This window comes from Lygodium microphyllum, chromosome 6 (assembly GCF_053477565.2).
Source record: "Lygodium microphyllum isolate KBCC chromosome 6, Lygodium_microphyllum_v1.1.10, whole genome shotgun sequence".
Classification (NCBI taxonomy): Eukaryota; Viridiplantae; Streptophyta; class Polypodiopsida; order Schizaeales; family Lygodiaceae; genus Lygodium; species Lygodium microphyllum.
This window is the reverse complement of record NC_141140.1, coordinates 43,293,628-43,320,426: the sequence shown is the minus strand read 5'-3', so window position 1 is coordinate 43,320,426 and position 26,799 is coordinate 43,293,628. Positions and strand designations below refer to the sequence as shown.

General features: G+C 40.8%; 1 non-coding gene across 1 annotated transcript; it reads right to left on the bottom strand.

The window, feature by feature from the left end:
* Positions 1-10,524: 10,524 nt before the first annotated feature.
* On the bottom strand, positions 10,525-10,592 carry LOC148034503 (small nucleolar RNA SNORD36). Its single transcript, XR_015691240.1, has one exon. It is a non-coding gene; the product is annotated as a small nucleolar RNA SNORD36 (small nucleolar RNA).
* Positions 10,593-26,799: the final 16,207 nt, after the last annotated feature.

Genomic DNA, 26,799 nt, shown 5'->3' with positions numbered 1-26,799 from the left:
GCAACATGCTGTGTTTTTACACGGACGATGGAGCAACATGCTGTGTTTTTACACGGACGATGCCCCTGCTCTCAAGATCACTCCGACGAGCAGCGATGACGAGGAAGAATCCATGGCTCAGTGAGTGACGAGGAAGAATCCATGGCTCAGCGAGAAGAGGCAGAGAACGATGATGAGGAAGAATCCATGGCTGGTGCTTGTAGCGTCGTGTTGGGTGGAGGCCACGGCGCGAATCACTATGGTAGGTGTAATAGTCTTGCAAGAGGTAGTCTGCATTGTTGGAAGGGGAAACTTGTACTACGCATGATGATTCCTTCTCCTACTCTGGCCTTTGGTCCTGCCTTTGATCCTCGGAGGTAGACGAGAGACTGGGAATCAGTAGAGCTGAGAAGATGAAGCCATGGCCGGCGCGATGCTGCGGCTCCTCTTGAGGCACTAAAGGCCATGGCCGGCGTGAAGCTGTAGCTCCTCTCGAGGCATTGAAGGCTCAAGGTGCAATCGCGCCATTCGCGAACCCCGACCTCCAGAAGGTTCACGGGGTCGAAAGTTGAGCTTAGGAAAGGTCCATCGTTGCCTTCTTCTAATTTGATAGCCTCAAAAACGGGATGACGATCCGAAATAGACGGGTGGAAGGTTCTGAAGATGGAGGAGAAAACCTATGCCTGCTCTGATACCATGTTGAATAGTGTGCGAGGGAGACGAGGAATGGAGAAAGAGAGAGGATAAGAGAGACACGAGACATCGAAAGTGGAACCAGAGAAGTGTGTCAACTGAGCACACATGATAGGAATATATAGAGGGGACTTGGGGCGCTATATATAGATAGACTATATATAGCTAACACTAGATATATTTCTTTCATCATGTATTCATGTACTTTGAAGTGTTCAGGGCAAAACATACCACCATAAAGGTTGTCAGGAATTTGGATAGAAGATTACCTATTCAATATCGCGTATAAGAATAAATATATATTTTTGACTATTTCGTGCCATGTAAAATTTAATAAAAAAGGTGATGCATCTATTCAAATGGTCCAATAAGATAAACATGCTAAATAGATCTGTCCATCTTTTCTCAGAAAATCTACCTCTAGAAATCCATTGAGATAACACTTTGCAAGTTGCCAAAATACTCAATCTCATCTACTACAATATTCAAATCCGTGGCCCACCGTCAGCTCTCTTGCTTGAGCTTTGCCATGACACCACAATCTGTTGGAATGACATTTTGTTGATGCACTCAAATCAAAAATTTCACCTACGGGACCATGCCACATTATAGATTTTGTATAATAAACTGAAATGGTTAGATTAGTTATTGTGTATAAAATCTAGATATGACAGCAAATAAAGACTGTGGTCACCTTCGGACTACATCCCCCTCGAGAATTTTGACTCCTTGGTAGAGACCTCTACCCGTTGAGACGAAGTCAAGAGGTCGCAATCAAAGCTTCATGTAGCCACTACATAGACATAAACTGTGGCATCTCCTCCATGTCCTCACAATATGGAACTAGTTGATAGTGTCTACTGCATCAAAATTCTGAACATGATCCCTTCCACTCTCTTCTAGCATGCTCGTACCTAGCGAGCCACTTCTCCATGGATACGTGGTGCAGCGTACAAAAACAATTAACTTTATCCTCCAAGGCACCATCTATCCTTTTTTCTATCCCATTTCCAAGTACCACATCTCTGGCTAGTTTAAGAAGATTAAGAGGAAAGCTTATGGGTTTTTCTTAAAAGATGGGCACTTGTGGAAACATGCTAAGAAGAAACAGGGTATGCCATTGCGAGTTTTGGGTGGCAGATCTTAATATTTCATGTGCAAATGCATACATATCTTGCTTGTAAACTCACTAGTGAGTATAAAATGCTCACATCGTGATGGTTAGCTTGACATTGAATAAGCTTTGAGAAATCTATAGGAAAATTAGAGTATAAAACCTAACAAAAATAGCATCCCTTATATTTTCCATAGGGTGCACATAAATGTATGCAAATCAAATTTAGAAGAATCAAATAAGTATTTTATAACAATGAAAGCTTACAAAAGCACTACTATTTGTTGGTTGTAAAAGTCTTGCAATTAACCTCCTTCCATGTTTGAAGAGACATTATAAATCCACTCTCTAAAAAGTCCCGAGTTGTCCATAATATCAGTGATGGTGTACGCCTCTTGGAATGTGTCATATTCTCTACATATGATTATATCAAACAATGGCCTTGTTTGTGTAATGGTATCCAATATGATATCATTGTAGATTTGAAACTAGACTCGGTTCAAGCATAAAAATGGAATCATTTTAAAGGCTTCCCTTCAATTAGTTGTGACCAAATTTCAGAATATATCTTATTTGAGATCTAGTACAAGAAAATTTGATTTATATAAAGATTATATTTCTCCTTCTAGATGGAGTTTATGTCATTCATTGTGAGATAAGATATGAGGAACTAAAGGTGAAACAAATATTTTTAAAAATGAGATAAATCTTTAGAGCCTAAGAAATAAACTCGTTGCCAAAAGGTTGCTTGTTAGGCTCATTGACAACAAAATATATTATGGAAATGGGGTTTTAAGATATTAAATAAAGATGTAAGACAATTCAGAAAAGCTCATCACCAGGAGAAACACCTAGTTATTTGGAGATTACAATTTTTCCTTCCAAATGCTCTATCATTCTTAATTAGAAAAGAGATGAAGAGTCAAAGATGAAAGAGCTAATAAAAATTTTGATAGCTATAAAGCCGCAAGAAATTAACTAAGGCCCATATCTCTTATTGGATTATTTAATAAAGTATGATATTCATGATGACAATATTTCTTTCTGGATATGAAGCGCATGTTATAGTAGTTGTTTTCTAGAAGAAAAGGATGGGGATGAAATACATTGTGTATTCTTCACAACAATCCTCTTCAAGTAGTCTACATATGGAAATAACACTTATTGAGGTGCTAGTACAATAAAAATGTAGGTAAATAAAGATTTCTTATTTCCTTCAAAATGAAGTTTATTCATTCATAATGAGGAAAGTGATGAAGAATTGAAAGTGAAAGAGATAATATGAAAAATTAGACATGGGAGTAGCACAAGAAATTGAAGAAAGTAGTTATGAGAGAAAGGTGTTTGAAAATGTAGACATGATTTTGTATTTCTATATGGTTGAAATTGAAGTACTTAGAAAGGAAAACCTCAAATCTTAGCAATACACACAAGGTAGAAAAGCATGTAGAATGTTGTAGAAATCATCTACATCAATTGTAATAGTATGATTGCATTCAATATATAATATTACTCAACTGCAACTCATGGTCAATAGTTCCATAAGAAATTATCACACACACACACACACACACACACACACACACACAGAGGATGGTTCATATAATTTTCACTATATTATCCATTAACTTATCAATCACAATTCATCATCAACTATATTATCCTCCACAATATTCAATGTGCCAAAACATTTAAGAAATTTTAAAGTTCAATGTCATCAAATCCTTGTTCATTGCAAGAGCCATGTCATTAGCATCAACCAAAAGGGTCATTTCCTCCCCAAAATTTTGAGAATTGATGAAACTACAAGGCCTTGTCCTTCCCAGAATTTTAAGAATCGATCATTCGTTAACTCTTTGTTGAAACCTCAATTAACTCTTCATTTGATGCACTCCTTGATTGATGCTAAAGCTTGAAGTAGAATCTCCTATGTCTAGCATTCTTCTATACATTTATAGAGTCAATCTAGAGAAAGCCTAATTTTCTTACTATGTATGATTCCTTACATTTCTTGAGAACTAACATGAGACCACTCCACATTAAAGGAAATGGAAAAATCTTCTAAAATATGACCTTCATGATATTTTTATTTTACATAAAATAGTCAATCGTACCAACTTCATAGGTGGGATAATTTATAGTTGCAAAATGCTTTTACAAGGAGTTTTCTTCACACCATGATCAAATTTGATGCTCTTTTGACTATTTTACCTACCTAAAAGTGATATTCATGAGCCCATAGGGCACTAAATTTGTAGTATTGCACAACATATGAACAAGATTGCTGACAAGTTGAGAAATACATAGAAGTAAATGTCATCTATTACAATGGATAGGATCATTCTATCAAGAGTTTCAAGCATATGAAAGCTCCATGTCCTATTCATTAACATCCTCACCATCCATTCTTTCATATTGTGTAGTTTGTTTAAGTGGAAATATTGGTAGTTATTTGAGTGCATCATGCCATGGGAAACCTGGTGTCCTTTGGTCCTTCCTAAATATCACCCCTACATGCTATCTTCTAGATATTAGAACCTTGCCTCTCTTAAGACCTTCTCCAACACATATGAATTAAAGATAGAAAGTTTATTCATCTTTCCAGGAATTTCTATGTCCATGCTTCTTTTAATGCCTTGCATGTGTAACTCCATGAGTCAATATCATCCTCCTCCATTTAGACTTATTTCAATTCTAGATTAAATGTGGCTAGAATATCATTCAATAGGTAAGAGACTGCAAGCCATATCATAGTGATGTTTAAGTGTCTTCATGAATCTCCCAATGAAGAGCCTTCATCAGTCACAACAATTTGAGTATGTGCACCAATAAGTGTAATTGAATGGTGAGGATTCTCATGGGAAAAATATCATCTACCATGTTCCTATACTTTATGGATATGAGAGCTCCAATATCCAACAAATCTTGTCAAAAAATATTATTCTTTGATATCCAATGTAGTAAAACAATCTTGTATTTGTTATTTGCTATTTATAGTGTTAAGAATTATAGTGGAAATTTGAAGCATCCAATATTGAGATATTTGTGAATTGTGGAACTTCAAACTATTTTTTTCCTCTGCCGTGTTGTTGATAATTTTCAAAGCACTAAAATGCTTTTTTTCATTCCTCATCGTACTTTTTCAATCAAAACCTCCAAGTTGTCTTTGGCAAATGAATTTTACCATTTAGTTTGTTTTGTGGCCACATGTGATTAGATTTTACAAATCTCATTCATATAATTTCTTTGACTCTTCTGTCATGTTCACTTAATAGTCTTCCAAAGCCGCTCTACTATATTATTGAATATGTGCATTCGATCAAGTAGATACTTTTAAAAATCATCCCAATACTTCAATTCATGAAAGATGAAAAGCTTCTTCATTCCTATAGGAAGGTCTTCAACTAATGAAAGATGCAAAGTTTCTTCATTCCTATGTGGAAACTTGGTCTTCCCATGTGTTGTTGCAATCAATAATAGTCCATGATGGTGGGACCTAATCTAGTAATCGTTCACAAAGAAAAAGTGATTCAATAGTTAACTATTTTTCCTTTCATATAAAACCTCTTTTAAGGAGTTGAAGTACCTTGATTACAATGCATCCCTAGATATGGGGCATATCCTACAATAACCTAATGTTGGGAGATTTTCTAGGCATTGCATCTGAGAAGAATCTAAGTGTTTGTGAGTTAACATTTAGTGTCGGGTTCTTCATAGAGAATCATGGAGTTGAAAACATACATAAACACTCTCAATAGCTAGGTCCATCATGCATAGTCCAAATAGATATTTCTAAGCACATGCACTTCTTTTTATCTAAGTGTTTTTATCTACATCACGAATTGGTTTGAGTTGCCACAACATTTCAAGGTCCATAATTATTTTTATTGGATAAATGTACCCCTATTCTTTGCTTTATGCTACCCTCAAATGATCAAGGATCATAAGAGATGCACTTTCCTAATGGCTACCAATGGTGGATCCTCTTTGTATTCTAGCTATGGTCATCTATCCTAAGTGTCCCTCCAAGATAGTGAATCTACAAGAGCATGTGCCACATGATCTAGTTATTTTCTCCCAAGTCATCACTACCATTGATTTACACTTAAACTCAATTTGAATGTATGGGTTCACAAAAAATAGTGGAGAACCTTTAGAAGGACCTATTTTCTTGTGTGATTTGATGAAATAGAGAAGCATGTTAGTGCAAGCACTCTTCTAAGAAGAAAAAATAATTGTAAGATTGTGCATGCTTATCTAGAGACATTGATGCATACTATAATACACTCCCAATGAGATGAATATGAACCATGCATGTGCATGATCTCATGGCATCTTATTCTCCTCTTGTAGATGGAACCCTACAAGAACTTGTGACACTCTGAGATAGAGGTCAAGAGTTAGGATGAATGCACAAATACTCCTTCTTTTTGAAAAATGAAGAGTGATATTCAATCATTTTTGTATAAGCTTTGAAATTGATGTATCTTACCACTTGTATATGCATTGCATGTTCAAGATCTAGAGGAAGGTACAAAGGATTGTGACGTGACCTACATAATATTGTGGCAAACGAATAAGTCTAGATGATAGGTTCTCCCCTTGAAAGTGTACTCCATTCTAAGATGGAATAATTGTTATAAAAATCAACCATTCAGACCTCAAAAACAACAAAAATAAGTCAAAAATTCAGTCTTTTTCCACTCTCAACATATCCCCACACTTAGAAAGGAAGCGTCCTCACGACCTAAGGAAAAGAAGAATATAAGTTTTTGAAAGATCTCAATTTGATCTTCTTAGTATCTTCAATAATCAATCCAAACAATGACCCCAACTTATCACCTGTATCTTTAGAAAATAATACTACTAAAGGAAAACTTTGTTATTCATTAACACATTTGATAAACAATAAAAAGTCATAACAAATTTGTAAAGGATATAAGAGGTTCTTCAGCTTTTCATCGTAGGCTTACCATCCACCATCACCATAAATAGTTGAAAAGAGAGCTCTCAAACAAATTATTCAACCAGCACGAACTCATCACATACAAATTATTACAACACAAACACAAACAAAACCATCTGAATGGTACCTCCAAAAGTTGTCTCATTAAGAAGCATAGAAGATACATCCAGGGGTATCAATGAAGATGATCCCTCTTGAAGGCTTGATGATTACGAAAGTGATCTAGGGATAAAGACTCATCTACAAAAGATTTTGGAGGATTCTGAAAGAATTGAGAAGCCATCACATCCGTTCTAGCAAAACAAGGTATCTGCTAGGTAGACAAAGGGCATGAAAATATAGGACATCCAACTGTTGCGAATCAATGTTCACATTGACATTTATACAAAGATTTGGAATGGCCTTTTGATCGTTATGGGAATGCCTATGCATATATGCTAAGTACCAAGCAAAATGGGCTATCAATCTCATTGAAGGATCTAGAGATTGTGAATATTGTTGAGAAACATGGAGGTAATTTTGGTATGCTTGACTAACAGTTGTCCAGTCCCCTGGAATTAATGGCCAATTAATCTATGGTCCTGTGAGAGAATTAGTTGATCTCCTTCCTCTTCTTCTCGGAATCTGCTGATCAAATCCTTCGTACCCACTAACCAACTGAGGGGGTTGAGAAATAGAAGTGGCAGGAGATGGAAGTGGAATAAGTAAAAGAGGATGAAGAGATGGGTAGGCAAAATCATAAAATGAGGCATAAGCTAAAGAAGAAGTAGCTAAAAATTTAAGTGAATCAATTAAGAAATGTGTCAATTGATAAGCAGGAAAAGTAGAAGGTATATGGATAGATGGAGAAGGACATGTCCAAGAAGGGGAAAAGACTCTATCTTCAATGAAAGAACAATAGGTAAAGATTGGAATTTGAGGAAAACCTTGAGGTTGAAAAAGAAGAGGTAAGATAGCTATTGAGGTGAATTGATAAAGGGAAAAATAAGCATCATAGCGATGGGCCATTTGTTGATAGTACAATAAGCTAGGAATAGAGGGACCTAAAACAGATCGTCGATGGTAGGCATCAAAGAAGGATCAATCAAATGGATGGTTCTTGGAAAGATAAGCTAGGAGATCCACCCTCAGTTGGTTAGTGCTCTGCAGAGAAGTAGAAGCTGTATTCTGGCATTGATTCAGGACTACAAAATCAATCATTGAATGCCATAAAGTGTCAGGAAAAGTAGTCACTTTAGAAGAATAGCACTGGAACATGTCACCTATCCTCAACTCCAAATGGTTGAAATATAAGGCAACTGGTAAGACCAAATCCCCCACATACCAAGCCAAATTTACATCATCTGAAATTAGCAGATCACCTCGTACATACATATAAGATAGCAACATGGTATCCATCGTCACAGAATCTTCAAAGACCATACGAACAACTTCTGTCAATAAATTAGAAGACCAAGTCCCACTCCAACCATCCTCTAGAAGAGGGAGATCCATTGTTGAGAGCTTAATATAGAAGGCCAACTTCTGCAACTGATAGTGGACAAAAAAGAAATGGTCAGGAGGAATATACTCCTGAAAGTGCTCAAATGTAGACCATAATAAATCCATTGTGGACTGTAATATTTCCATTTTATCTTAAAACAACAGACATAATGTGGCGTGTCTATGGAGAACTGCCAAGTCCTGCTGAGATATAGAAGGAATCAGAGGAACACTGGGGCTTGGAGGAATGGATCGTGATTACGCCAGCTGGTCCTTCAACTGCTTAATTTGGGAAGCTTGGGATTTCAGTGTATTGTGAGCAGTCTCCAAAGCTGACAATTTCGTATCTAAAAGAGTCTTAAACTCTTGAACTTCTTTAGACATTTGCTCTTTCTCTTTCGAAACTCTAGTGACCTCTGACTGAGCCTCTGCTACTGAATTTTCAAAAGAAGATATTTATTCTCTCTTGGCCTCAATCATTTGTTTGCTGCTCCATCTGCTTAAACAGATCGGCAAGAGTATCTTTAGCAGAGGCTAACTCTGTGGTTTGCCTTATGCAACTAGTCTTTGGATTGCATCAATTCTTCATAGAAAGAAGTATATAACTGTTGAGCATAAGCTGTCACACTGAGAGTTCAATAGAACTCCTGGATGTCGTTACAAAGGAAAGGAATGGCATCCCCTGACACTAAACTATTTAGCAAAGGAACTAATATTTCCAAACAACCCTCTCGATGTGCCCTGAATAAGTTGTTGCATGTGAGGTAAGCAGGGAGGTCACTTCCAGAGGTAGCAGAAACTGTTACTGAAGGAATGACTGGGGGAATTTTCTTTGCCACATGCTTCAATCGCTTCCACTAAATGACCAATGGGGGAGGGGAATCAAGATCCTCTATGTCAATGGGCTCTGAATCCTCTGAAGGTGGAGGGAGAGGAACGAGGTTAGATGGAGGAGGTGGAAGGAGGGGTGGAGGGAGAGGAGGTTGGAGGAGGAAGAGGAGATTGGAGCGAAGGGTAGAAGCGAAGGTGTAATGAAGGAGACCTAACTGTCCTAACTAAGGGAAAAGAGAGAGAGAAGGACTGCAGAAGAAGAGGGAGAGGAGAGAGAAAGGCAAGAATGGAGCCCCGAGAGGAACACCAAGGAAAAGGGAATTCTCTTGCAAGAAAATCTATCTTGTAACATCAACAAGCTTGTTTATCATGTTTCATATGATCACAATGAAGAAAAGAACACCAGGCACAACAAATCTTCATGCAGCATCATGTAGATCTCCCACGGTTTTTAATAGAATCAACCATATTCTTCAATATCTTCACAAAATCCATCAATAGAACAAAGAAATCAAAGGAATACACCATCTTTGAATGGAAATACATCACATAGTATTCATCTTCAATATCTTCATAGTCTTCTCTCTCAATCTCTCATATACAATCACTCTGTTTCAGTAGAATTGGCTATCTCTGACTCTCTCTCTCTCACTCCATCAATAATACACCATATCCTCACTACAATCTCTCAAAAATTACTCTCAATAATCACTCTTAGGTCGTGGATACCCCTCCCAAAAGGTATGTCTGATATGAAGGGTCACCAGAGCCACTACAGTGTCTCTTCACAGCTCACTACTGTCACTTCACTCTAGTCTTCTCTTGAGTCTTCAGCAGCTACTTCTTCCACTTCTTTCAGCTCTTTTGCACTTGTATTCACCTCTTTTCAAGGCTAGAAAACTTTCCCAAAAGTCACACATACATCCCACAGAACACTTACAGAAGCATACAGAACAGTCTACAGAACAGTACCAGAACAGCTACAGTACAGAACAGAACAGAGACAGAACAGAAGCAGAAGCTCTACAGAAGACCTACAGAAGGTTACAAAAGGTTATCAAAACCTCATAACTCACTCTCAAACCATTCCAAACTCTCACAAAACATTCACTAAGCTTTCACAATATCTCATTCTTCATCAATTAATACTCCATCCCTCCTTACAGAAGACAATCAGATCAAAACAGACCAAAACAGAACAAAACAGAAGGTATACAGAACCATTCAGAACCTATCAGAACATCACAGAACCATCAACAAACATCATGAACTTCCAAAACACAATCAATATCATCCAAAACACTCTCAAACCACTTCCAAATCAACCAATCATCCCATAAAATCAACCATTCAGCTCTCAAAAACAACAAAAATCATCCAAAAAACAAGTCATTTCAACACTCAACATATCCCCACACTTAATAAGGAAGCGTCCTCGCGACCCAGGAAAAAGGGAATACAAGTTCAGGGAAAAGCTCAACTTTGATCTTCAATATCTTTTCAAAAATAATCCATCCACCACGACCCCAACTTATAACCTGTTTCTGATATAAAAAATACAAAGAAAGGAAAACTCTTTTGAAATTAACACCTCTGATCAAACTAAAAATCACAACAAATTTGTAAAGGATATAAGAGTTTGCTTCTTCTTCTTCAGCATCTGCTTCAATTCTCCAACCACGACCCCATCTCTACAAATCTCCAAAACATAGCTCGTACACAAGATCCAATAGGAAACCACCACGTTCGTTTGACATAAATGAACTCACAACACAAACACTAATACACAACACAACCATCTGAATGACTTCTTCAAAAAGAAGAGTTTTTCATTAAAAGCTTCCACCATACATTGGAAAGGTATCAATGAAGATGATCCCTCTTAAAAGATTGATGTTGTCGGAATCGATCCATAGATAAGGATTCATCTACAAAGTTTTTAGGAGGATTTTGAAAAAATTGGAGACAGCACATCCTTTCCAATAGGACCAGGTATCTGCTAGGCAAACAGAGGGCATGAAAATACAGTATCTCCAGCTGTTGGGAATCAATGCTAACATTGACATTCATGCACAACTTTGGAATAGGCTTTGAATCAGTATGAGAGTGCCTATGCATATACGCCAGGTACCAAGCAAAGTGAGCAGTTAATCTCACTGAGGGATCTGCAGACTGTGAATATTGTTGGGAAAAATGAACATAGTTTTGATAAGCTTGACTGGAAGCTGTCCATTCCCCTGGAATTACTGGCCAATTAATCTGCGGTCCTGTAAGGCAATCATCCGAACTCCATCCCCTTCTTCTGGAAATCTGAGTATCAAAACCGTCACAGTCACTAACCAACTGAGGTGGTTGAGATATGGAAGTGTTAGGAGAGGGTAATGGAATAAGGGAAAGTGGATGTAGGGAAGGATAGGAAAAATCATAAAAGGAAGAAAAGGTTAAAGAAGGAGTGGCAGAAATTTGTAAGGAATCACTAAGGAAAGGTGTTAATTGATAAATAGGAAATGTGGAGGGTACATTAATGAGGGGTGAAGGACAGGGTGGAGAAGGGGAAAATACCCTATCCTCAATAAAGGAACAGTAAGTGAAAATGGGAATTTGAGGGAAATTGGAAGGTTGGAAAAGAAGTGGTAAAATAATTGTGGAATTAGTTTGACAAAGGGAAAAATATATCTCATAGCGGTGAGCCATTTGTTGGTAATAGAGGAGGGTAGGAACAGAAGGTCCTAAGAGAGATCGTCTATGATAGGCATCAAAGAAGGTAGCATCAAATGGATTATGTTTGGAAAGATAGGTTAAGAGATCCATCCTCAGTTGGTTAGTACTCTGGTTAAAGGTAGGAGCTGTGTTTTGTCTTTGATTGAGGACCACCGAATCAATCATTGAATGCCACGAATTATCCTGACAATCAGCCACGTTGGAGGAATAACTCTGAAACATATCAGCTATGCGCAACTCCAAATGATTGACATATAGAACAGCCTGTAAGACCACATCCCCCACATACCATGCCATATCTACCTCATCTGGAATTAACAAATCTCCTCGGAGATACATGTATGACATCAGCATGGTGTCTGGCGTGACAGAATCCTCAAAGAGCATTCTAACTACCTCTGTCAACAACTCAGCAGACCAAGCCCCACTCCAGCCATCCTCTGGAAAAGGTAAATCCATCGTGGAAAGCTTCATATAGAAGACCAACTTCTGCAAGTGGTAGTGGACAAAGAAAGAATGGTCTGGTAAGACATAGTCCTGAAACTGTTCAAAGGTAGACCATAACAAGTCCATTCTGGACTGCAATCTTTCCACTTTGTCTTGGAATAGAGGGCACAAAGTAGCCTGTCTCTGTAGTGCAGCCAAGTCCTGCTGTGAAAGAGAAGGAATTAATGGAACAGGAGGGCTGGGAGGAACAGAGCGGGACTTTGCAAGCTGATCTTGCAACTGCTGGATTTGGGAGGCTTGGTTGGCCACTGTGTCATTAGCCATCTGTAAAGCTGAAAGCTTGTCATCTAAAAGAACTTGGAATTCTTTCGCTTCACTGGACATCCTCTCCTTCTCTACTGAAAGGCTAGTAACTTGTGACTGAGCCTCGAATAACTGGGTCTTCAATGAAGAAATCTCATCACTTTGAGTGGCAACCAGTTGGGTTTGCTGTTCCATTTGCTTAAATAGATCTGCTAGGGTATCCTTAGCAGAAGCTAACTCAGATGTTGCCTTATGCAACTGGTCTTTGGACTGCATGAGCTCCTCATAGAAAGATGCGTACAGCTGTTGAACACAGGCTGTCACTGACAACTCAATGGAACTTTGAATATCCTTGCAGAGGAAAGGAATGGCATCTCCTGAGACGAGACTGTTCAGGGAGGGAACTGAGATCTCCAAGGATCCTTCTCTATGTGCTCTGAACAGATTATTGCAAGTGAGATACCCAGGGAGTTCACTGCCAGAAGTAGCAGGGATAGGCACTGAGGGAAGTACAGCAGGGGCTTTGTCCGCTACCCCTTCAAGCATTTGCGCTGTATGACCAAGGGAGGCGGAGAATCATCATCCTCTATGTCAATAGGTGCTGACTCTTCTGAAGGTGGAGGAGGAGGTACTGGATCTGATGGAGGAGGTGGAGGCACAGTCTTCTGTAAACCCGAATAGGTCAAGAAGGCAGACAAATATGATCCATAGGTAACATTGGTAACATTACCCCTCGTGACTTTAACAAAATGCTGATCCATTTTAGTAAGGAGGTATGTGCTCCAATCAATGGAAACTCCTTTTAGCACCATCCTGGAAGCTGTGAAAAGCTCTTTGGACAAATAATGGGATGGCGTTTTTGCAGGCATGAACCTGTCCTGAAGGAACTGACACGTCGTCTTCCATACGGGATCAGTAATCATAGAAAACAAAACTCCTGAAGAGTTTATCACTTTCTTAACATCAAGGACTTCCCTTGTCTGCTTCTGCAACAGCTTGAGAATCTCTTCATTAGAGAAGAGCTGACGAGTGGTCACAAAAGGTTCTCCTTTGAAGGGTAAGGACAGAGCCTTCCCTAAGCCTCGAGACGTCAATGTCATAGACATGCCTTGGACTACTCCTGTCTTCTTGCTGTAAGAGGCCAGGAACTCATCACATACGGACGGATCCTCTGGAAGTAATGGAAAAGGAGTGGCCACAAAAGCAGCAAGTCCTGCCTTCGTGAGGGGCTCAAAAGTAAGTAGGGACGAGTAATCCCTACTAACTAATGGGACGTACTGGATAGGGGGAGGAGCATGAGAAGGCACCATTCAGATGGTTACACACACACCACAAACACAGACAATCAAGAAGAATGCCTGCAAAGCAATAGACAAAAAACCAAGGATAAGAGAATTACCAATCAAAACGTAACACGACCTACTAACCCCAAGCAAACCACATCCTAGAAAAAATTTGACATGACCTTGAGACAAATGCGACCGAAAGCTTCATGTGATGCATCAGACAAACACCCTGAACCCCGTATCAGGCCATAAAAGAAAAAAAAACTGTATACCGTACCCGTAACCGTAACTAAGACATGAAACCAAAACCATACCATATCCAACACATATCAATATGACATCTATGATAGAACCAAGACTGGACCATGGAAAATAACACTAAGGACTGCGCATACCCATCCCACGAAACGGTTCATTAAAAAGGGAATTAAGTGCAGTGAGGGGGGAATTAATTTAATGAAGGGTTGATTTTAATAAATTATTAAAAATGGGTGAATTTTTATTAGGTGATAAACCTTAATAAGAAAACGGCGGTTCCTTATTATAAATTTAATTACCAATTATTAGGTTAAACGGTGCAGTTATTCGATTCCCGGACTTCGATTCTCGACTGGGTCTCTAAATGCAATTCATTGATTATAAATTAAGGTGATATGGAGCGCTTTTTTGCCAGCCCGTGCTTATGTGACGGCTGGTTTATTTTAATTTAAAATTTAAAGTGCCTCTGTAGTGCACGTAGCGCGTGCTAAGTGAACGACTGGTTGATTTTAATTAAAAAAAATGTGTGTTTTAGCGCGAATGCGCGTGGAAACTGTGGGTGAATTAAAGGGTTTATTTTAACAATTAATTTGTGATTAAGGGGAAAAATAAAAAGAAATAAAGCACATAAAATAAATACCTGGAAGGGGTGTGTATGTAATGCAGGAATGCGCACGGAAGAATTCCAGTAAAGGAAAAGCAAAAAGCACTGATGAAACAACAATGAGAACACCTTAGCAGATGTGTTAATTTGGTTTATGTTGGTGTTTTTATTTTTATTTATTTTATTTTTTTTAGTTGTGATTATTTATGTTTGAATAAATGGAAAATGAGCAAGGGAGGTGAGGGAAATTTTTTAGAATGTTTTTAGAATTTTTTACAATTTTTAAAATGATTTTTCTATATTTTTTGGCAATTTAGGGGTAATTTTAGGAAATATGGATTTTTCAGAAATTATAGGGAAGGCAATTCCTAGCAGAAAAATTTCCAAAAATCGGCAAAAGGCAAAAGGATTTTTTTAGAAATTTTTCTGAAATTTTTTTATGGAAAAATTAATGTAGTGATTAAGTAAGTCACATTAATCACATTAGTCAATGAGACATAAGTCAATTAAGGCAGGTTAGTAGGAGTAAGTCAGGTTAGTCGACCTAAGGCTAGTCTGGTAAGTCGAAGTTGCTTAGGGTAGTCTGGGTTAGTCTAGGGTGGACTAAGGCAATTAGGTTAGTCTGGGTTGATTAGGTTAGTCTAGGTTAGTCTGGGGTAGGCTAAGTTAGGTCTGTGGGGACTAACCTAAGGGGGGGTTAGACTAACTAGGGGATGGGTTAACTAACTAAGTGAAGGTTAGTGTGACCTAGGGAGGGTTAAACTAACCTAGGTAGGGTTAAACTAACCTAGGTAGGGTTAAACTAACCTAGGGTTAGGTTAGTTAATTGGGGTAGGGTGAAACTAACTAAATCAGGGTTAGTGCAGGCTAATTAGGATTAGTGTTAGTAATCTAAGTTAATTAAATTAAAGAAGGTTAGTAACACTAACCTTAAGTTAGTGGAAAGGAGGAGGAGGAGGACGTGTAGGTGGTGGTGGGGGAGGAGAAAAGAGGTGGAGATGGCGTGTCGGCGGCTGCGGCGAACGCGGTGGTCCACGCGGCGGCAGCGGCGATTCAGCGAGGCGCGGGCGACCTGGGTCCAGCGGGGCGGCAGCGGCGGCGAACGCGGTCGGGGAGGGAAGGAGGAGGTGAAGGTGTTGGTAGAAGGGGAGGTCGCGGCGGCGCTGTGAAGGAGGGGGGTGGAAGGACGGCGGCGACGGGGGTACTGGCGGCGACGGGGGTGCTGGAAGGCGACGGCGGGCGAGAAGAAGGAGGGTGAAGACGGCAGACTGGGGGGGAGGAGGAGGAGTGAGGGGAGGAGAAGGAGGAGAGGGAGTGGAGGAGGTCGTCGGGAGGGAGGAGAGAAGGAGGGAGAGGGAGAAGAAGTGGAGAGAGGAGCAGGCGTGGGGAGAGGAGAAGGAGGAGAGAGGAGAAGGTCACGGTGGGGGGCGCAGGGAGGAGAAGGCGCTGTGGAGGAGGCTGCAGGGAGAGAAGGAGGTCGCTGCGGGGGGGCGCAGGGAGGAGAAGGCGTGGGGGGAAGGCAAGAAGAGAGAGAGAGAAAGAACGCACAGAGAGAGAGAGAGAGAGAGAGAGAAAGAAGAGACGGTTGGCGGGAGGGGGTGTCCGTTTTTTTTTTTAATTTTTTTATTTTTATTTTTATTTATTTTTTGTCTTTTAAAATAAAAGGTGGGCGGGCAGGTTGGGGTGGGCAGGGGGTGGTGGGCAGGGTCTAAAAGGGGGCGTATCCCCGTCCCGCGCACATGCGCGGGGTGGGGTAAAAAAAATTTGCTGTGACGGGATTGGAATGGCGCGAGGAAGACGGTACGGGTTACGCGGACACGACTGGGGCGCGTGGAGACTCGTAAAATCGAAAAAGGGCGCGTTGTCGTGTTGCTGCGCATCCGAGTCGTGAACACCTCCATTTTTGTTGTGCATCTGTGTTATCTTATTGCGCGTGATTCAATAAAAATATGCAAAACTGATGTCAAACAATATTATTAAGCTGTCAATTTCAATGATGAATTCTAAGTAAAGCGCTAGACAAACTTCAAATCCCCAAAACAAACAAGATGTGCTTTGGTGATGGAGACCCGCAAAAACATGGGAACATCGAAGTTGATATTGAAGATGGAGATGATGGTGAAATTATGTAGTTTGTCTAAGGATTTTTGGAACTTAAGCAAATCTTACATCCCCAAATGACCATGACATGAATGATGAGAAGTACGTGTATCACCTTGCTAATAGGAATAACTGAATTTGTTGGGCTTTTTGCCTATTCTGGGAAAAAGGAGGGGGATATTTTTGAAAAAGGAAGAATGGCGGGCTGTGTGGCGAAAGGAGAGGGAGCAATGCTAAAGGGGAAGAAGAGAGCTCTAAATCGGGGAGACTCCTATCGCTTGGTAGACTTCATCTTCCACAACGGCAAGAAAATTGAAGTGCCGTATGGTATGGTTGTCTGGTCAACAGGAATAGGTACTAGACGAGTGATAGCTGAGTTCATGCAGCAAATTGGACAGAATGATAGGCGAGTCTTAGCAACGGATGAATGGCTTCGTGTGAAAGCGAATCAGTAGTTTTGCAGAAAAGAAGTTTCAGAGAGATGGGATTGAAGTGAAAACAGGGTGCCGAGTCCTAGCAGTTGAAAGGATGGATATTTACGAATGGAGCTGCTGGTTCTGTCAGAGGTGGCGATGATCAGAGGCACCACTCACAGCAAAAGCGAAGCACTGAGTTTGATGGCCGAGTGGATGATGTCATTAATGTGAGTGGACATTGTATTGGGACTGCGGAAGTTGAATCAGCTCTTGTATCTCATCCAGACTACTCTGAAGCAGCAGTTGTGGGGGTTGAACATGAGGTCAAAGGACAGGCCATCTATGCCTTCGTGACTTTAAGAGAGGGCATTCGATACAGTGAGCAACTCCGTTCAAGTCTCAAGCATGCAGTGCGCACACAGATAGGAGGATTTGCAGCACCTGACAAGATTCACTGGGCACCATCTCTTCTAAAGACAAGAAGTGGAAAAATTATGCGAAGAATACTCCGCAAGATTGCCTCAAAACAACTTGACGAGCTCGGTGATATCATCACTTTGGCTGAACCTAGAGTCGTTCAAGAACTTATTGATCTCACTGATGTATGAAAAACTGAAACCTGGATGCAGTATTTTGGGGGTTTACAGATCAAATTTAAATTCCTCAGGAGCAGTTCAGACCACTATCCCAGGGGAGGCATACGGTATCAAACACGACTGCATAGATAAGACCCTGACCTCTCAATAGCATGTGTCGGCTTACTGCTTGATGTTCTGTTTGAGGATAGGACAATAGTATCCTGACCTCTCATGGCATGTTTCAGGTCAATGATTGATGTCTCTTGGACAATAACCTGTCATGGTATGTTTCAGGTCAATGATTGATGTCTCTTGGACAATAACCTGTCATGGTATGTGTCAGATCAATGTTTAAAGTACCAGTTTATGCCAACAAATGTGATGCTGAAAGCATCAAGATGAACAACAATGACTCAGCTGTAATCACAGTGGGGTCCATAAAGCTGCACTTTATACACACACCTGGGCTTACCTGGGAAGCACCGTCAACAATGCTGTCGTTACAGTGCTTGCCTACTTCAATGTCTCACAGAGGCAAGCTACAAAGGACGCTGGAGTCACCTCTGGTCTGAATGTCATGTGGATCATTAACGAGCCTACTGCTGCTGGCTCAGTCTTAGGCAGCACAGAAGATATTGTCGCAAGGGTGAAAGAAATCACAAACAAGAAGCTCGCATACGGATCACTTGATTATGTTGGAGAGAGAGAAAGTCTGTGTGTGTGAGTCTCTGTCGTCACTGGTTGCCATGGCTGATACCCCAAGTTCTACACCCTCACAGAGGTCTCTGAGCATAGCAACTCTAAGAACTGCTGGCTTATCATATTTGGCAAGGTATCTAATGTGATTTGATTCGTCGATAAACCTCCATAATGGCTGAATTAAGCTTCAGTTAACCATGAAGAGCCATCGACATACTGGGAGGTGGGGAATTCCCATGTCTTTTGGAGGCAGTGAAGAGCCAGTGACATATGCAGAGCTAATATCCACAGGATGGAGTTCTGAGCCATCACCAATATCTTCAACTTCATAGCTATTGTTACACCTGAACCCCTCCTTAAGGTTCTATCAACACCGGAAATTCGATATACAACCTTGTCTAGCTTCAGCTCTGAGTGGAAACAATACCATCGTGTGAAGACGGACAAGTAGAGGAAGTAGCTTGAAGGGATTTCAGATCGACACAGATGTAGATTCACCCGGAGGCAAATAATCACTGGGACTTCTTGAGACATTTCCTCATAGTTTTAGTTTGTTAAATATCACAGCTGAACTGATAAACAGTACAGATATTCTTGGAAGCTACTCTGAATCACCTTTTCTGGGTGCTGATTCAGATGTGTTCATTCAGTCTACAGATGATAAAAAGATGCATGATTAGATAACAGTTCCAGCAGTCTATGTTGACTTTGAGGATGTCAAGTGACGGGGAAGCAAAGTGGAGTATGAGCTAGATAAGAAAACAGGGCTCAACAAGGTTGATTGAATGGTGTATTCATCAGTGGATGTTTCCTTCAAACAAGAAAAATTGGTCTTATGCCAATGATAAAACAGGATGAGAAAGATGACATATTCATAGCTGTTTGTTCTGATGATTCTAAGTTTTGACATTACAAAGACAACTGAATCCTTCCTCCACACAGACTTGCTGAATTCTGAATACATGCCTATATGCTAAAGACATAACTGTCTTCAAAAACCTGAATGTAAACAGTTTATGAGATACTTCGGTTTATCCTGAACATGAATTTCTTGTAACTCATTTGACAAGCAATATATGATCTTTGACATCAAAAATTTGAGATCTTCTTGTTAGCCTCTTTCCTTGCTATATCTTGAACCCCGTGTTCTGCAGCTCTCGCACGATCTCTTTGACATTTCTGGTGAACCCGACGTGAAAGTGCTACGTCATCAGCAAGATGGGAGACTCACAAGAAGAGATGACAGATGATAATGTCATGAAGAACCTGTTTCAGTCATTTACCATGTATATGCAGCAACAAGCTCATGCAAAACGGGACAGTGATGCTATGGATGCCTTGAAAGCTGTCCAACAGGAGATGAAGCAGTTTAATGGCCAGCAAGTGTCAACTTACCTGCATTTGTATGAAGAAAAGATGAAGTTTTTTGGGGTTTCTCAAGATGTTTGGAGTCGCTACTTCTTGCGGATCGTGGTGCGCGCTCTTGAAGGTCGAATTGCAGAAATTCAAGAGGCACATGCAGGTTGGGCTGAATTTAAAAAGGCATTAAAAGATGAATATTTCCTAGAGGATACAGGTCTTATGAATCGCAGGAATTTTTTAGCATGGGTTTCTATGCCTAATAAGGGACTTTCTATTACTGCTCTTCTGCGAGAGTTTGAAAGCCGATATGATCAGTTGGATGGGACTGAACAACAAGCTTTGGAGATGCAAAAAGTGGAGTTATTTTTGCAAGCTGCAGATGCTGATTTGCAGGAAAAGTTGGATGATCTTTTGGAAGATCAAGCTACTGATTCAGGTTTAAAGACTGAGTGGAGACATGTCATTGATGGTGTGAATGCTCTTGTCAAGAAGCAACGCAGGAGAGTCAGATTGCATCGAAATACAGGATCAGTTCCTGAAAAATCTTTGGAGACTTCTTCTTCTACCCCTGCTGCAATTTCTTTGCCTAAGCCTACTCCTCCTGTTGTGAATCCACCAGTTCCTGCTGCTCCAGTGCCCTTATCTGTAGATGATGTTATTAAAGGCTTGGCGGATTTGACGATTGAAGCAGTCAAAGCTGAAGTTGGTAAGTTAAAGGAGCAGCTTATGACAGTACCTGCTGTAGCACCTGCTCCAGTGACTGCTTTTCCAGCTGGTCAAAGAAAAGGGCGACGATGTATTTGGTGTGATAGTACAGAGCACCAACACTGCAGAGATTGTGATGCTTTTCAGGAAGCACGTAAGAAGAATGTAGTGTTCTGGGGACAAGATGGGAAGATATGGCTGACAGAGACTGGCGCTCCTCTTGACACGAACTTTGGTAAGGGAGGTATGAAGAAGCTTGTTGATGATATGGCTGCGCGATCAGCTTATGTGAGTGTTAGAGGAGATGCTTCAGCTTTTGGAGTCCAGCTTGAGCAGAAATCTGATGGAGACTCTGCTTTGTGGTCTTCTGCCTTGGAGATTGCGAGAAGAGGAAAATTTCAAACTTCTACTATGACTTGTGTGGGCTCTAGCATCCGAGGAGAAACAGGATGGGATTCTCCTGTTGACAGGTATTCTATTTTTGCTTATATGGCTAAAATGCAGGGTTTAGATGCCATGGTTGAGGAAAAGAGAATAAGAAATGAGGAGGGTCCTAGCTCCTCCAAAAAGACTAGAGGGGGTGACTTTGTTTCACCACCTGTTACAGCTCCACCTATGTCAAATTCTCCAACTCAAACAGGTTCCGATCAACCAATGGAAGACAAGCAGAAAGAAAAGAGGCAACCAAGAAAAGAGCCAGGATTCAAGCTCTTGTCAGATCTTGATATGCAAATGGATATGAGTAAGATTTTTCATGAAAGAATTTTGAATAGTGAAGTCACTTTTACTGTTGGAGAGGCTCTTGGGATTGCTAGAAGAGAAATACAGGATCAGATGCAGGATCTTTTGCGGAGGAAACGGCATGCGATGGAAGGACCTGCTTTACAGGGATTGTGGCATGGAGCTCTTGGGGAAGAGCATGATGATGCAGTGATGGTTGAGAATGCTTTTGTTAATCCGCAATTGGAGAAAATAGTGCAGCCTATGCAGTATGAAGATGATGAAACCCCTATTCTCATTCCTCGCAGCCATTTTTCACGAAGTCATTGGGCTAGAGCAACCACTGAGACAGTGGTAAGGATTGGAGAGAAACAAATTCCCTTGATTGCTTTAGTTGATCATGGTTCTGAAATTAATCTTATTGCTCGAGGTGTTTATGAGAGTGGCAAGTGGCCTATGGATGCAGAGCATGGCTGGCGCATGAGAGCCGCCAATAATACTTCTGGTGATATGTATGCTGCTTGTCCGAGTATCAGAATTTCTATTGGTAATGTTGAAGAGGATTATCATTGCTTTGTTCAGGATTCATGCTCTTATCCGATTATTCTTGGACAGTCTTTCATTACAGAAGCAAGAATGGAAACAAAAGTGATGGATGACGGATCAGCTTATGCGCGGATACGCAGTAAAGATGGTATGCGAGCTGTTCAGTTTATGACTATTGGGGTAAATCATCCGAGGAACAGGGACTCCTTGCGTGAGGCACCACTACCTGCGAAGGAGTTGGATTTTCATTAGGTACCGCTGTCTTGCGAGACGCCAGTGGTACGGAGCGGAGAAAAGAGGAGATCTCGCCTCCTGGCAGCCAGTCTTTCTCCAATAACTTTGTTGGGTTTACTTCAGATAGTTCAGTAAGTTATCAGAAAATTTCAGATTTGCCTAGAGCTGCCAGGCAGTACATTGGTCGTAAGGAGAAAGAGTTGAAGAATGCAGGTATTTTGCAAGCAGAAGAGCATGTGGATGGATTGTATGAAGGGATGTCTTATGCAGATACATTGTTTGAGATGAGAGCAATGCTGAAAACTGAAGTATGCAAGGGTTCAAAGATCATACCTGTGCAAACCTTGGATATGTTTCAGGAAATTTCTGGTTTTATGCTGCAAACAGAGTTAGAGGCTGAGAAAACTCAGCAAACTGAATTTATGGCTGATCTTGATCAGCTAACAGAATTGCAGAGGGCTGAATCCATTCAGCCAACAGAGTTGAATGCAGAAATTTTTTTTGCATACAGAGTTTCAGGATGCATTTATGCAGTCCATAGAGCCGAGGGCTGAATTTATTCAGCTAACAGAGTTGAATGCAGAAAAATTTCTGCATACAGAGTTTCAGGCTGCACCCATGCAGTCCATAGAGCTAAAGGCTGAAATTTTTCAGCCAACAGAGTTGAATGCAGAAAAATTTCTGCATACAGAGTTTCAGGATGCATCTATGCAGTCCATAGAGCCGAGGGCTGAATTCATTCAGCCAACAGAGTTGAATGCAGAAAAATTTCTGCATACAGAGTTTCAGACTGCACCCATGCAGTCCATAGAGCTAAAGGCTGAAATTTTTCAGCCAACAGAGTTGAAAGATGCTGAAAATTTGCAGAAATTGCAGCAAAGGAAAGAGTGCTTGAATGATGCCAAGGTTGACACAAAATATAAAACAGTTGATAAGAAGGTTAAGCCGGTTGCAGGCCCGCTTCTTTCTGATAGTGATGAACAGATTGAAAAAGCTATGAAGCAGCCTATGTTGAGGGATCCTGCAAATATTGGACATAAGTTTACAGTTGAAACTCTTGCAGAATTGAAGATTGGAAATGATGATTTTTTGCTTCCAGTGGAAAAAGAATGTTTTAGAGAGATGCTCGGACGTCATGGTAAGGCATTTGCTTTCTTTCCACATGAAATTGACTGCATTAGACCCGAATTGGTTGCACCTATGGTCATCTTCACTGTTCCTCATGTACCATGGAATATACGTCCTATACCTGTACCTAAAGCACACTTGCCAAAACTGATAGAGTTGCTGAATGAGAAGATTAAAATGGGGATTTTGGAACCCTCTTCTGCACCTTATTCTAACAGGTGGTTTACTGTACCAAAGAAGAATGGTACTTTGAGATTTATTCAGGATATGCAGCCCGTGAACAAAGTGACAATCAAGAATGTGGGAACAGGTCTAGTTGTGGATGAATTTGCTGAGGCTTTTGCAGGACGAGCCATCTATTCTCTAGGTGACTTGTATTCAGGTTATGATCAGTTTCAGCTTGCCTTGGAAAGCAGGGATATTACTACTATGCGGACACCTATTGGTCTTGTGAGGATGTGTACCTTGCCTCAAGGTGCTACAAACTCAGTTGCTCATATGATGAATGCTATGCATAGAGTTCTTCGAGACTATATTCCGCAGTATACCATGCCTTTTCTAGATGATGTGCCTATTAAGGGTTGTGTAGAAGAAGAAAAGAATGAAAGTCTTGATTTGCGTGGATGTAGACAGTTTTTGGCTGACCACTTGATTGCTTGTGAGCAAATATTGACACGATTAGAGGAGGTAAATTTGACACTTTCAGGGCTGAAATCTGTCTTTGCTGTTAATGAAGTCATCATAGTTGGGCATATGGTTGGATATTATGGCAGAAAGCCTTCTCCTGCAAAGGTGGATGCCATAAATAGGATTGCAGAGTATTGCTCAACTACTTCAGAGGTGCGGAGATTTGTGGGAGCTTGTGTAGTTTACATGATTTGGATTCCTCATTTTGCTCATATTGCAGATGTTCTCTATCAGCTGTTTCGAAAGGGGCAGAAATTTCATTGGGATGATGAAGCTGATGGAGAAACAGGTTTACTAGAATCAAAAGATGGACTTGACCTGTTTGTGGACTTGAATGATCCTGGATAGTTGGCACACCCGGAGGATGCGCAGGTTTAGAGGGGGTGGATGTCGTGTTGCTGCGCATCCGAGTCGTGAACACCTCCATTTTTGTTGTGCATCTGTGTTATCTTATTGCGCGTGATTCAATAAAAATATGCAAAACTGATGTCAAAGAATATTATTAAGCTGTCAATTTCAATGATGAATTCTAAGTAAAGCGCTGGACAAACTTCAAATCCCCAAAACAAACAAGATGTGCTTTGGTGATGGAGACCCGCAAAAACATGGGAACATCGAAGTTGATATTGAAGATGGAGATGATGGTGAAATTATGTAGTTTGTCTAAGGATTTTTGGAACTTAAGCAAATCTTACATCCCCAAATGACCATGACATGAATGATGAGAAGTACGTGTATCACCTTGCTAATAGGAATAACTGAATTTGTTGGGCTTTTTGCCTATTCTGGGAAAAAGGAGGGGGATATTTTTAAAAAAGGAAGAATGGCGGGCTGTGTGGCGAAAGGAGAGGGAGCAATGCTAAAGGGGAAGAAGAGAGCTCTAAATCGGGGAGACTCCTATCGCTTGGTAGACTTCATCTTCCACAACGGCAAGAAAATTGAAGTGTCGTATGGTATGGTTGTCTGGTCAACAGGAATAGGTACTAGACGAGTGATAGTTGAGTTCATGCAGCAAATTGGACAGAATGATAGGCGAGTCTTAGCAACGGATGAATGGCTTCGTGTGAAAGCGAATCAGCAGTTTTGCAGAAAAGAAGTTTCAGAGAGATGGGATTGAAGTGAAAACAGGGTGCCGAGTCCTAGCAGTTGAAAGGATGGATATTTACGAATGGAGCTGCTGGTTCTGTCAGAGGTGGCGATGATCAGAGGCACCACTCACAGCAAAAGCGAAGCACTGAGTTTGATGGCCGAGTGGATGATGTCATTAATGTGAGTGGACATTGTATTGGGACTGCGGAAGTTGAATCAGCTCTTGTATCTCATCTAGACTGCTCTGAAGCAGCAGTTGTGGGGGTTGAACATGAGGTCAAAGGACAGGCCATCTATGCCTTCGTGACTTTAAGAGAGGGCATTCGATACAGTGAGCAACTCCGTTCAAGTCTCAAGCATGCAGTGCGCACACAGATAGGAGGATTTGCAGCACCTGACAAGATTCACTGGGCACCATCTCTTCTAAAGACAAGAAGTGGAAAAATTATGCGAAGAATACTCCGCAAGATTGCCTCAAAACAACTTGACGAGCTCGGTGATATCAGCACTTTGGCTGAACCTGGAGTCGTTCAAGAACTTATTGATCTCACTGATGTATGAAAAACTAAAACCTGGATGCAGTATTTTGGGGGTTTACAGATCAAATTTAAATTCCTCAGGAGCAGTTCAGACCACTATCCCAGGGGAGGCATACGGTATCAAACACGACTGCATAGATAAGACCCTGACCTCTCAATAGCATGTGTCGGCTTACTGCTTGATGTTCTGTTTGAGGACAGGACAATAGTATCCTGACCTCTCATGGCATCTTTCAGGTCAATGATTGATGTCTCTTGGACAATAACCTGTCATGGTATGTTTCAGGTCAATGATTGATGTCTCTTGGACAATAACCTGTCATGGTATGTGTCAGATCAATGTTTAAAGTACCAGTTTATGCCAACAAATGTGATGCTGAAAGCATCAAGATGAACAACAATGACTCAGCTGTAATCACAGTGGGGTCCATAAAGCTGCACTTTATACACACACCTGGGCTTACCTGGGAAGCACCGTCAAAAATGCTGTCATTACAGTGCTTGCCTACTTCAATGTCTCACAGAGGCAAGCTACAAAGGACGCTGGAGTCATCTCTGGTCTGAATGTCATGTGGATCATTAACGAGCCTACTGCTGCTGGCTCAGTCTTAGGCAGCACAGAAGATATTGTCGCAAGGGTGAAAGAAATCACAAACAAGAAGCTCGCATACGGATCACTTGATTATGTTGGAGAGAGAGAAAGTCTGTGTGTGTGAGTCTCTGTCGTCACTGGTTGCCATGGCTGATACCCCAAGTTCTACACCCTCACAGAGGTCTCTGAGCATAGCAACTCTAAGAACTGCTGGCTTATCATATTTGGCAAGGTATCTAATGTGATTTGATTCGTCGATAAACCTCCAGAATGGCTGAATTAAGCTTCAGTTAACCATGAAGAGCCATCGACATACTGGGAGGTGGGGAATTCCCATGTCTTTTGGAGGCAGTGAAGAGCCAGTGACATATGCAGAGCTAATATCCACAGGATGGAGTTCTGAGCCATCACCAACATCTTCAACTTCATAGCTATTGTTACACCTGAACTCCTCCTTAAGGTTCTATCAACACTGGAAATTCGATATACAACCTTGTCTAGCTTCAGCTCTGAGTGGAAACAATACCATCGTGTGAAGACGGACAAGTAGAGGAAGTAGCTTGAAGGGATTTCAGATCGACACAGATGTAGATTCACCCGGAGGCAAATAATCACTGGGACTTCTTGAGACATTTCCTCATAGTTTTAGTTTGTTAAATATCACAGCTGAACTGATAAACAGTACAGATATTCTTGGAAGCTACTCTGAATCACCTTTTC